Raw genomic sequence first — 12,358 nt, 5'->3', positions numbered from 1 at the left:
CTCAACCTGTGGGTCCCCAGATGTTGTTGAACTACAACTCCCATCACCCCTAGCTAGCAAGGCCGGAGCTCAGGGATGATGGGAGTTGTAGTCCAACAACATATGGGGACCCACAGGTTGAGAACCGCTGGCCTGGGGCCTCAGCTTGTTTAGTTACCCAGCTGTGATGGGATGGTGAGCTGCTTGTGCGTAAAATCCTAGTCCCTCAGAGTTTGGCTAAGTCCACAAACCTCTGTCTGTGACGGAGCTCCTTAAGCATGGCTCCATCAGTCGCTCGTAGAATCGGACAGTGGGCGTTTACGGAACTTCTTCCAGCATAAAAGCTCCTTAACGGAAACGCGTCTTCTGGACTCTCGGCGTGACAGTTTCCGGCGAGGAGTAGGTGTCCCTATGGGAGGTCCTGAAACCTCCCCACTATTTTCGCTGGAAGTGTCTCTGAGCCCTCCCTCCGACTCACTTTCCCTTGGAACTCCACCTCCCCCCCTGCTGGTTCCCTCCTCAGCTGAATACTCTCTCTCAGCCTCTGTGAGCCCTTTCACCTCCTGCTCCTCCGATGGCAGTTCCCTGACACCAGCTTTGAGGTCTTCAACAGAGAGAGGCACCATCTACAATCCTGGGAATGTTTCCCTCCTTAGAAGTTTCTGTACCCTCTCGAATATCCTGCAACACCAGCCAGGAACTCGGAGCCTCTTGCAACATTCTTGTCTAGAACACTCAGTTAGCAGCCTAGGAGGACGTTGTACCTTTTGTTAATCCAGTTTGCACCTGGGCTGCGGGGAGGGGGCACAATCTTCCACTTTCCAGCTGCTCTCTTCAATCCCGAAGCACAATGCGCAATATCGGATCGCGCCTAGTCAGGGTTTCTGCCACTGGGCAGAGCAGAATGCCCGGGACCTTGTTCTGCCTGGGGACAGAGTAGCTTTTGTGCGTTAGAATCCAGGAATTGCACAGCGCATCTCCATCTCGGAGTGTGGGCAGCTGGCAGATTTTGAATGCTGCCTGGCTGCCCTGCACAAAGGGTGGCAATGCCCAGAGTCCTATGTGGCAGCACCAAAGGTTCTTGGATCTGATTTCCTTCTGACTGTTTCTTCATCTGCTGTGTCTTGGGGGGCGGGGATGGAACGAGTAGCACATCCCATCAACAGCAGAGAGGGAAACAGGCGAGACAGTGGTGGTAGTAATGAGAATTCACTCAACCTTTGACTACCCATTCACAATGATCCTCTGCAAAAACAAAAAAAACACACCGTATTTTTCTCTCTATAAGACGCACCAAACCACAAGACGCACCTAGTTTTTGGAGGAGGAAAACAAGAAAAAAAATATTCTGAATCCCAGAAGCCAGAACAGCAAGAGGGATCGCTGTGCAGCAAAAGCAGCGATCCCTCTTGATGTTCTGGCTTCTGGGATAGCTGCGCAGCCTGCATTCGCTCCATAAGACGCACACACATTTCCCCTTACTTTTTAGGAGGGAAAAAGTGAGTCTTATAGAGCAAAAAATACGGTGTTTGCCAGATGAGGACATCAGCAGCCAGTAACGAGGTCCATATAGTAAAAGATCCATTTGGCAGACTTATGAATCAACCCAAATCCTGCCTCATAAGGGGAAACATTTATGAAGTTTTCTATAATGTTGTCGCACGGTTTGATGCCTCTCTGTATTCTTCGTATGGAAGTTCATACAAGGATTTGGGGGCCACTGCGAAAAGGCCCTGCGACTGCCACATCGTTTTCCCCACCCCGCCCCCTTTAGGACAGTGGTACTCCAAAGTCTCTAAAGGGGGTGTGTAAGTGAGAGATTGGTGGAAGAACACTGAGACGCCTCCGAGAAAAGACATCTGGTACAGAAACACTTTTAATAACTCGGCAAGCGGCTTGCTGCCCTGCCTGGCACCCAGTTCCAAGCTCTGAATTCTGACGCGTAAGTTGGGAACACTCTGAAACGCAAGGGTTGCCTTGGGAACATACCCCGAGTACCAGGCTCGCAAGCCATCTTTTCTTTAGAACCAGACTGTGCCGGAACAGTTTGTGTAGTTAATCTATCTTCTCTATGGGATGACTTGGATGCAGCTGGCGGTACATGGTGTTGCTGGGTGTTAAAGCAGGGTCCATCTTGGCAGCGGATGTAGGGCTGGCTCCTTGTCTGATGGGTAAAAAATAAATAAAAAGTCTTGTTTTGTTGCACTAGAACCATAACAACAAGAGTTTGGGTTGGTTCCCCCCCCTCCCCTGTTATTAGCATGAGTTTGGAACTGAACTATTTTTCAAATCAATTGGTACGAGAGATTATGGGCGTTGTAATCCAGCAAGACGCGGGTGGCGCTGTGGGTTAAACCACAGAGCCTAGGACTTGCCGATCAGAAGGTCGGCGGTTCGAATCCCTGCGGCGGGGTGAGCTCCCGTTGCTTGGTCCCTGCTCCTGCCCACCTAGCAGTTCGAAAGCACGTCAAAGTGCAAGTAGATAAATAGGTACCACTCCGGCGGGAAGGTTAACGGCGTTTCTTTGCGCTGCTCTTGTTTGCCAGAAGAGGCTTAGTCATGCTGGCCACATGACCCAGAAGCTGTACGCCGGCTCCCTCGGCCAATAAAGCAAGATGAGCGCTGCAACCCCAGAGTCCGCCACGACTGGACCTAATGGTCAGGGGTCCCTTTACCTTTGCCTTTAATCTAGCAAGATCTGTAGGGCTAAGAGTTCCTGATCTTTGACTTAGTATCCAGCAGTGATCAAGTTGTGCACTGATCTTGTAGTGGGGGGGGGGTCGTGAATACAAAGACCTCTCCCTCCTTCTCTCCAGTGCCTTTTTAAATTATTGAGCCAGGGATGGTGTTTCTCCCTTTATATATATTAATAATGATATAAACAGAATTTTGTCCTCTTCAATAGTGATATCCATTCTCAGAGTGCTGATCCTTATGTAACCGACACCTGCGTAAGGTACCGGCAGGCTTTGGGGAAACCCAAAAGATTTGCAAAAGTACAAGAAATATTTGGGAGGGTGGGGGAATCTTTAAAAAGCTCAGAGCAACCAAAGAGAACCAATCACATGGAATATTGATTGACTGCTGGGGAAAGCTGAAAACTGGATGGGTAGTGGCAGAGAACAGGGTGCCTGGAATCCTGAAAATCAGTTTGTTCCGCCCTGCAACATTGCTTTATATATGCCAAACGTACTTGATTAATTCAGCTTTCTACCTAGATGATTCTGACTTCTAGACCAGATCGGATGATAAAAACCAATCTGCCTTCTGAATTTCAAATTACATAATTACTGTTTTAACGCGTTTCTTCAAGAGTGGAAACCCAGTGTGCGGCGTTTTCCATGTGTACATAGCAGGTTCCTTGCTTGATGGTTTTAGAGATTATTTTGAGTGTAGGAGAGGCACAAAGGCTTTACTAGAAGCACAGAGAGATCTGAGTAGGTTTTCCCCTGGTCTCCACCCCCACTGGCAAGCCACATTTCCATGCTTTCAAGCGAAGGGCTTGCCTCGCTCTGAGACTTCAATACGGCTGCAGACCTCAAACCACTTCGAAGTGCCCTTAAATTGTTTCAGAGTGGAACTTTCCATTGAATTAATGTGAGGACTGGTTGTCGTCTACATATACATGCCTTTCAAATAGCTTTTTAAACTCTGAGGTCTCCTGCCTAGCAGTCTGGTTTTTGCCTTTTTGGGGGTGCTCCTCTCATTTTCTGCTCTTCTTCTAGAGTAGCCGTCAACTACATTTTTACTGGCCAGCTGAAAGCAACAGAATGATTTCGGACTATTTAAAGAAATGTTACAGTTTGGTGAATTTGCGGGCAGGATTTGAAACACGAGCAAAGAAAGAATTAGGACTTATTGTAATATTGTTAGGACATAAGAGATAGAAAACGGAGGGGGGCAAAATCATCATGGAAAACGGGATAGGAAGTCGAAAAAAATTAATGTATTGGAGTGATTATGTACAATTTTTTACTGAAAGTTAATATATATATTTTTTTAAAAAATTCCTTCTCAATCATTTCCAAATTCATTGGTCACATCGGGATTCTCTCATTCTCCCAAAGAGCTCAAGATGCCATAGAGGAGGTTATTCTGTTTTTTATACTTGCAAAAAACCTGTGAGGGAGGCTAGGCTGAGGAAATCAGTGACTGATCTAAGAAGAGTTTTTTGGGGGGGGCTAAGCTCTTTTTATGCTCAGAGTCCAGTCCTGGATTCATGATTCTTCCCCCCAAAAAATATTGAAAGCACAGTGTTTTATGGGGAACCTGATACAGAGAAATTGAGCCCCTCTGAGGACAGAGGATTGGCTAGATCAGAGATGGAGAAGGCATGGTATTCCAGATGTTGCTGGACTCGGTCATCCCTGGCCGAGGTCGATGAGAGTTGGTACCAGCCACAGCTGGGGGATGTCAGGTTCGCATCCTTGAGCTAGGTCATCTTCAGATTTCCAGTAGTCCCAGGATTCTGTGACTTGGATTTTAGTAGTATCCCTCTATAATCTATTTACCAACCCAACATTTTAAGAACAAACCAACAAGGCACCGTTGGTTTTAATTCCTGAAATTTTAGGGTTTGTCCCCCCCCCCCGCAAAAAAACCCAGCATTCAAGAGTGCTGGGGTAACCAACCAATTGACAATGACATTCCTCTCCTCAGCAGCTGCTCTGGGATTCCGGCCAAGTCTTCAGCTCAAACATGCAAGAAAAACGCATCTTGTTACGCAGTCGGTCTTAACAGGCGTGAGGCCTTTAAGCAAACCCAGAGGCTGCCGAGGCTAAAAATATTTTTAACAATAGGAAAATACATCAATCTTTCCGGCTGCCGAGTTATCGGCGTCTTTTATGCTTGGCCTACAAAATTCCACTTGGAGGTTGTAGCCCCTGATGTATCGCCAAGCTGGAAAATGGGGAGCGGGGGGGGGGGAGTAGACCAGGCAGAGGAAAAACTCCTTCCGCCCTGGGCTGACTTTGTTTTTGTGACACTAAACTCCCGGCAAAGTGGCTGGGGCCTTTGGGGTTTGACCGCTGGGGCAAGGATCTTTAAGGCAAAGCTTTATAAACACATACACACAGCCTGATCTTACATGCATGTTTACTCAACAGTACGCCATGCGGAGTTCAGCAGGGGTCCTGAGGGTAGCAACACAAGAACGGGGCCTTATCTGCAGTGACTCCCCGTTTGTGGAATGCTCTCCCCAGAGAGGTTTGGCTGGGACCTTCATTATACAACTTTAGGTGCCAGGCAAAAACATTCCTCTTTAACCAGGCCTTGGGCTGATGGACATCTGATGCCTTTTGGAATTGTGTTTCGGAGGGGATTATTGGGTTGTTCTTGGGTGTTTTTTTACTATTTATGTTTTTATATTGTGATTTTATCTTGTGAACTGCCCTGAGACCTGCGGGTATTGGGTGATGTACAAATTTTAATAATAATGATGATGATGTTAGCACTACAGCCTTTGCATTGGCTATATGAGTAGGGACCTGTAAAGGTAAAGGGACCCCTGACCGTTAAGTCCAGTCGCGGACGACTCTGGGGTTGCACGCTCATCGCGCTCTATAGGCCGAGGGAGCCGGCATTTGTCCGCAGACAGCTTCCGGGTCATGTGGCCAGCATGACTAAGCCGCTTCTGGCGAACCAGAACAGTGCACGGAAACACCGTTTACCTTCCCGCCGGAGCGGTACCTATTTATCTACTTGCACTTTGACTTGCTTTCGAACTGCTAGGTTGGCAGGAGCAGGGACCGAGCAACGGGAGCTCACCCTGTCACGGGGATTCAAACCGCCGACCTTCTGATCGGCAAGTCCTAGGCTCAGTGGTTTAACCCACAGCGCCACCCGCATCCCATGTGCAGTGGCCGGTAGTTGCATGCCTTTTGGGAAGTTCACCAAACGAGGCCTTTCCCGCTTCTGCTCCCCAGCAGCTGTTCTTCAGCAGCCTAACTTGCTCTAAACATGGAGGTTCTGTATAGCCACTGCAGCTTTACCAAGTAATGCCTGGCACACTGTGAAGTGATCTTTCTCCCCACCCGTCTTCATTTCCTTGTGAATAAGCAACTCAGAATATCATTTTAGCTTCGCAAGAGCCCTGCAGCAGAGATACTGACATGCCCTGGGCTACTCACTTAATCTTTCCTGAACTTGTACTATTTTCAAGTAAATTTGGAAGTAAATATGGAAGTGAGAGCTGGACCATAAAGAAGGCTGATCGCCGAAGAATAGATGCTTTTGAATTATGGTGCTGGAGGAGACTCTTGAGAGTCCCATGGACTGCAAGAAGATCAAACCTCTCCATTCTGAAGGAAATCAGCCCTGAGTGCTCACTGGAAGGACAGATCCTGAAGCTGAGGCTCCAATACTTTGGCCACCTCATGAGAAGAGAAGACTCCCTGGAAAAGACCCTGATGCTGGGAAAGATGGAGGGCACAAGGAGAAGGGGACGACAGAGGACGAGATGGTTGGACAGTGTTCTCGAAGCTACCAGCATGAGTTTGACCAAACTGTGGGAGGCAGTGGAAGACAGGAGTGCCTGGCATGCTCTGGTGCATGGGGTCACGAAGAGTCGGACACGACTAAACGACTAAACAACAACAACAACAAGTAAATTTAAGCCCAGGAATCTAGTCCACAGCAGCTTCTGCATTCTGACAAAGCAGAGAGGTTGTATTCAGTGAAGGCCTACTCAGCGCAGACCCATTGAAGTTAATGATCGCAAGTTGGTCATGATTATTAGCTAAAGTGGCAGACCTTCCAAGTGTCCATATTTTCCAGGGATGGTCCCGGATTTGCAGAAGCTGCCCCGGTTCCTGATTTCATCCTGGAATGTCCCGCTTTTCCTTAGGGTGCCCCTATTTTCACCAGATAAATGTTGGAGGTTATGGAGTTATCCAACCCCTGAGCCAAGGAGATAAGTAACTCTACCATCTTTAGAAGACATCTGGAGGCAGCCCTGTTTAGGGAAGTTTTTAATAATAATAATAATGTTTTATGTTTTTATATATGTTGGAAGCTGCCCAGAGTGGCTGGGGCAACCCAGTCAGATGGATGGGGTATAAATAATAAAATTATTGTCGTCGTCATCATCATCATCATTATGGAGCATTAGCACAGCTGTAGTAGGTCAAAGAAGGTGGCTACAGATTGAGAACCCTCATTTGGGACTTAAACAAGCAGTGGAGAGCCATAGAGGCAAATCAGCCCAAATATTGGTCTCTTACTGGCAAAGGACTGCAAGATCCCGCACTGATGATAATATGCTTTTCAGCTAGTCAGAGTTAATTGTAGTACCCTCTCTTATTTCTTGTGCTGCCTGTTCATTCCAAAATCCAGGACTCAGTGAATGAACCTGAATGAAATCTGTTAATCCCACTAGAACCAAACCCTGAAAAGTCTTCACACATGTTTGTTGGCTTCCTCTTATGACTCTTGGTTATCACACCCCAACAGAACAGGCTATGCAAACTATGAAAAGTAAAGAAAAGAGAAAGTGTAGATTAAAGGCATGCTTGCTTCAATGACTTGTCTCCCAGGTTATCTTACCTGAACTATAGCCTGGAAATTTTTGTGGACAATTTAGGACTGGCAGTAGCACCTAATGGGTACTTTGACTCTTTTGATTTGAGGAGGATGTGATGGTGGAGGCTAAGGTTTTTGAATATTTATTTGCTTGTTTGGCGCTTTTCAGACGGACTTCCCAAAGCAGTTTCCGTAAGGTTCTTGCAAAAAAATAAACATTGATTTTTTTTTACCCAATTTTTTTTTAGACTGGAACAGACAACATCTTTATTTAACAAAAGCTGTTACCGCATCTTCTCACTCCCCCTCAGAGCAAGATTGTTCGTTGTTGCGTTTTATCTGATATTACTGATGTTCATATAGAATAGATTTAGCTTTTATTGCGTTACGTTTAGTTTGTGGAGATGTGAAGGTGGGGGGAGGGGAATTAGCAGGGACTGTGTGCCCCCCTACAAGTTTTTGTTATTTCCACGCCCCCCGTTTGTTTCTAAAACAATACAGGAGGGAGTGCTTCCAGAGTTCCATTTTTCCAGAGTTTTACCAGAACTTGCCTTAAAAGCTGGGGGAAGGGGGGAGCTGGCGGGCTGTTAAGGTATTGTAAACAAAATTGCAGAGAGAAAAATCAGGATTTGGAAGTGGGCTTAGAAAGCTGGCTGCGAAGGAAAAGAGAAAAAGGCTTCTCTGAGGTTGTGGAGGCAGGGATGATTGCCAGCACCTTGTTTGTGGCAGAGTTCCAGGCTTTGAGAAATACAGTGGTACCTCGGGTTAAGTACTTAATTCGTTCCGGAGGTCCGTTCTTAACCTGAAACTGTTCTTAACCTGAAGCACCACTTTAGCTAATGGGGCCTCCCGCTGCTGCCGCGCGATTTCTGTTCTTAACCCGAGGTACCATTTCTGGGTTAGCGGAGTCTGCAACCTGAAGTGTATGTAACCCGAGGTACCACTGTGCTTCTTTAAAAATTATTTATGGTTGGGGCATGCAAGGAAAGCCACCCAGCCAGCAACAGGTGCACTGGGGCACGTGCAGAAAGCTTGACCTAGTTTTCTGGACTCCTGAGTCACCCTTGTCTCTAGTTTCCCTTGTTTGATTGAGCAAAACATGCGCAAGGCAGAGCGGGGAGGGGTTTCCACCAGGCTCTTTCCCAAAACAGAGCCAGCCAACTAGACATGGTGATAAAGGGCAAATGTTTGATGCAAGCTGGCAGGGCTCTGCCCTCGTCTTTACACTTATTTCCCTAGCCTAATTTATTATCCACTTTGGAGATCCACTTAGTGAGCTTCAGATTCGCTGCAGCTTTTTCCCCCAGCACCAGTGTTATAAATGTGCAGAGTATAGTTTTCTTGGTTTTTTTATTTACCGTATTTTTTGCTCTATAAGACTCACTTTTTCCCTCCTAAAAAGTAAGGGGAAATGTGTGTGCATCTTATGGAGCGAATGCAGGCTGCGCAGCTATCCCAGAAGCCAGAACAGCAAGAGGGATTGCTGCTTTCACTGCGCAGCGATCCCTCTTGCTGTTCTGGCTTCTGAGATTCAGAATATTTTTTTTCTTGTTTTCCTCCTCCAAAAACTAGGTGCATCTTGTGGTCTGGTGCGTCTTATAGAGCGAAAAATACGGTATTTATTGTTTCTAACTTTTTAGTGCTGCCAGTAGTACTGAACATTTGTGAATAATTAACAAATATCCTGCCCCTAGTTGGGATGTATGGGAGAGAAGTAAGGACATGGACTACAAAGGATGTGTGCATCATCTAAAAACACAGTATATAGTTGATATGGGTGCATAATATTTTTTAGAAAAGTTGTTTAATTGACAGATATGAATATTATTCTTGGTTAAATGAATTGAAACTCTTGATTTTTAACGTTTCTTCAATCGGGTTGTAGGCTTAGTGGTAGTGCATTTTCAAAGCATGGGGGAAAACATTTTAAATATTTTAAAAATTCTACTTATGTAATTGTTTAATTTTATAACCAAGCTAACCCCCACCCCGCCCAAAGATAGGGACTTAAGGCCTTAGGTTCCCAGGCCATCTCTCATCAATACAGTAGCCAGCCCTGCTTAGCTTCAGCCCAGTCATGTGCCTTTTAAAACCATGCCGCAGGGGCCAATTAATTGCATTGCAAGAAGGCAAAAACCTGGAAAACATCCCAGCCTTGGTTAAATGGGGTTAGAAAAGCGAAAGTCATGCCCTCGATGAAATTGACTCTCACCATAGGATTGCAACTTTTGTTTATTTCTCTGTAGTGGCTTTTGCCCCTGTGCCTTTCACAGCAGCAGGGGACGCAGAAATTATGTTTTCCCATCTCCAGGCCAAGAAAGTGGAGGTGTGTGTGGGGGTGTCTCGTCTGAATTCACCGTGCGCTGTTATTGAAGAAGGGAGTGGACGACGCTTGCAAACAAAACAACGCTCAAAATGTTGCAACCCAAATCCCGCATGTTTGTAAAGCTCGCATTATCCCCAAATACTCCTGAGAGGGGGTTAGCAGCTCTTTTTATTCATGGTGGTGTCGTGGCTTTTGCAACGATCAGAGCAGAGAGCATCGCTCGCCCCCCCCCCCGCGCGTGCCGCTTGGCACCATTCCGCTCCCTCTCCGGTGGGCATCTTCTAAATCAAGTCTCGGGGCGTTCCGCCGGCCCCTGCTCCCAGGAAAGGGGAGGAGCCGCTGCTTCGGGCGACTATGGGAGGGGAGGGCCCTGGAAGCACAGACGCGAGCGGAGTTTGGGGTTGTCCTGAGAACCTCGTGGCTGGCTGGGAGGGAGGGAGGGAGGCAGGGCTGCAACCACCGCCCGGCGGGGAGGGGAGGGGGGTTGCCGGCGTGTCTGCAGCGCTGCCTAAGCCGCGGTTCCGAGCGCTGCTAGGCGGGGGAGCTCGCCTTGCAAGACGGCGCTCGCCTCTTGCATCGCCCGGTCTTTTTTTTTTTTTATTACTATTATTTTGCCGTCGCCCCTTCATTTCCGTTCTCTGGATCCTCCCGTTCCCCCTTTTGGTTTTTCCTATGACACTTTCTCTCGTCTCCCCGGCTTAGGGAAAGGGCTCTATTTTTAGCCGGGGGCAGCTCGTTCTATTTTTAGATCAAACAATTCCAAGGCGTGCGTCAATGGAACCCCGCGTGCGTCACCCGCGCAGACATTCCAACCCCTCCCCTCGCTCCGCGGGCGCCGGAACATTCCGCCCCTTTTTGCCTTGTATGGTGAAGCCTGCAGCCCGGCGCGTGCGTCAGAGGATCCCCCCCTCCTTCCCTGCCCACCCCTCCGCCTGTGCGTCACAGAGAGCTTAAGAGAATCTCCTGGCCACGGGCTGGTGAGCCCCAGTGGCTTACTCGGCGTCTAGACGGCGTGCAGATCTCTCTCTCTCGCGCATCTCTGGGCTGCCGCGGACCAGGAGGAAGGCAATCGCTGCCGCCAAGCCCTCGATGCAAGCTTGACTTTTTTATTTGTTTTTTTGGGAGGGGGGGAAGGTTCCCCCACCACCAAAAAGAACCCATTTCGAAAAGAAAACCCAAAAGTGGAAGGAACTGCAGCGAAACGATCTCTGAGCTGACTTGGGTACGTGGATTTTCTTAAAACTCTGCTTTTTTTTTCTCTCTATCCCGGAAAGTGCTTAAGATGCGCGCCCGAGGGTCGACTTTTGGGCAGATGTAGGGGGGGTTGCATGGGGAGGGGTGCGGAGAGATGCGGGATGCGTTTTGTTTTGGAAGGCGGAAAAAAGAACTTGGTAGTACACGGATTGCAGCGCGTTGCTTTGTGCCCGGGGTGGTCTTGCACGGTGAAACGTTGGCTGTGCAGGAGATCGGGGCGGGGGCGGTTATATCTTTTGGGCTGGGGAAGCTTCTACTCCGGAAAGTTTTTTCTGCAAAATGGGACGGCTAGGTATAGACACTGCTTAATGTATGCATTCTAAATCCAGGACTTGAGGTGCAGCGGACCCTTGCAGATCTAACTCGTTTATCTTGGTGCATCTTAGGGGGTGAACAGAACTCGGTCCTTACATTTAAGCCCCACGGAGTTTCTCAGTGATTGGCTCCTAAGTAGGTGTGTCTAGGCTTGCAGCCTTCGAAAAGTTGCTCTAAGGTGGAGTCAGTGCGTTACCAGGATCTGCAGGGCTGCTCATTTTCATAATGCAAACATTAAACCTGACGTTACGTTGGCAGGTTCTGAAAGCTGTCCCGCATATGGCTTCTAGGTATAATTGACTCAGAGGACGTTGCTAACTGACTGGGGTAAAAGTGATGCAAGCAAATATTGAATTGAAATAAACGCAGGAGAATTAGTTCTGAATTTCAATCAAACTGCAAAAATATATATGATCCAATGAGGAAGGTGTGAAATGATGTATTGGGTCATGTCCCCGCCCCCCCCCCCGTATGTATTGAAGGAGATGTTGGCTTTTTTGTACTGGAAAAGTGCAAGGGGATTGGATTTGCAGGGTTGGGGGGTGGACTGGGTTTGGGCTAAGGAAACTATAATGATGCACTTGTTTCAAGTGTTCAGGGAGCCCGCATTTGCATTTTAAAGGATGAAGTTGCAGTAACTTGAGCTTGTGGGAGTTTTGGCAGGTGTGTGCTGGTGAGTTTCAAGCGGTGGGTTTTGCTTTATATATGTATATTTAAACCTCGATTGTGACAGCCGTGTAATCTGACGGGGGGGGGGGAGGATCTTCTGGGGCAAAAGTTTATTGATTTGGAAGGAAAACGAGTTTGCATTATTGGAAGGCAACCTGGTGGACGTTTGATAGCCAAAAATACAATGTGCGGCCAGCCTCAGCGGGCTCTGAATAATGAAGACTGTTCCCTTGCGAGGCTGGTAACATGGCTTGGTTTTTGTAATACTCCGTATTTTGGAGAGGGGGAATTAAATAA

General features: G+C 47.6%; 1 protein-coding gene across 3 annotated transcripts in view; it reads left to right on the top strand.

Moving 5' to 3' along the window:
- Positions 1–12,358, top strand: part of NR4A1 (nuclear receptor subfamily 4 group A member 1) — a 41,724-nt gene that overhangs the window by 7,627 nt on the left and 21,739 nt on the right. Inside the window, exon 1 of one of the 3 annotated variants that reach the window (XM_053375062.1) lies at positions 10,939–11,045. The exons of the other annotated variants lie outside the window; for them this stretch is intronic. The gene's annotated coding sequence lies outside the window, so the exon portion shown is untranslated. Of the gene's footprint in view, positions 1–10,938; positions 11,046–12,358 lie in introns of those variants that run through there. 3 annotated transcript variants of the gene reach the window in all.

This window comes from Podarcis raffonei, chromosome 2, assembly GCF_027172205.1.
Source record: "Podarcis raffonei isolate rPodRaf1 chromosome 2, rPodRaf1.pri, whole genome shotgun sequence".
Lineage (NCBI taxonomy): Eukaryota > Metazoa > Chordata > Lepidosauria > Squamata > Lacertidae > Podarcis > Podarcis raffonei.
The sequence above is the reverse complement of the archived record's forward strand: the minus strand, read 5'-3'. Positions and strand labels throughout refer to the sequence as shown.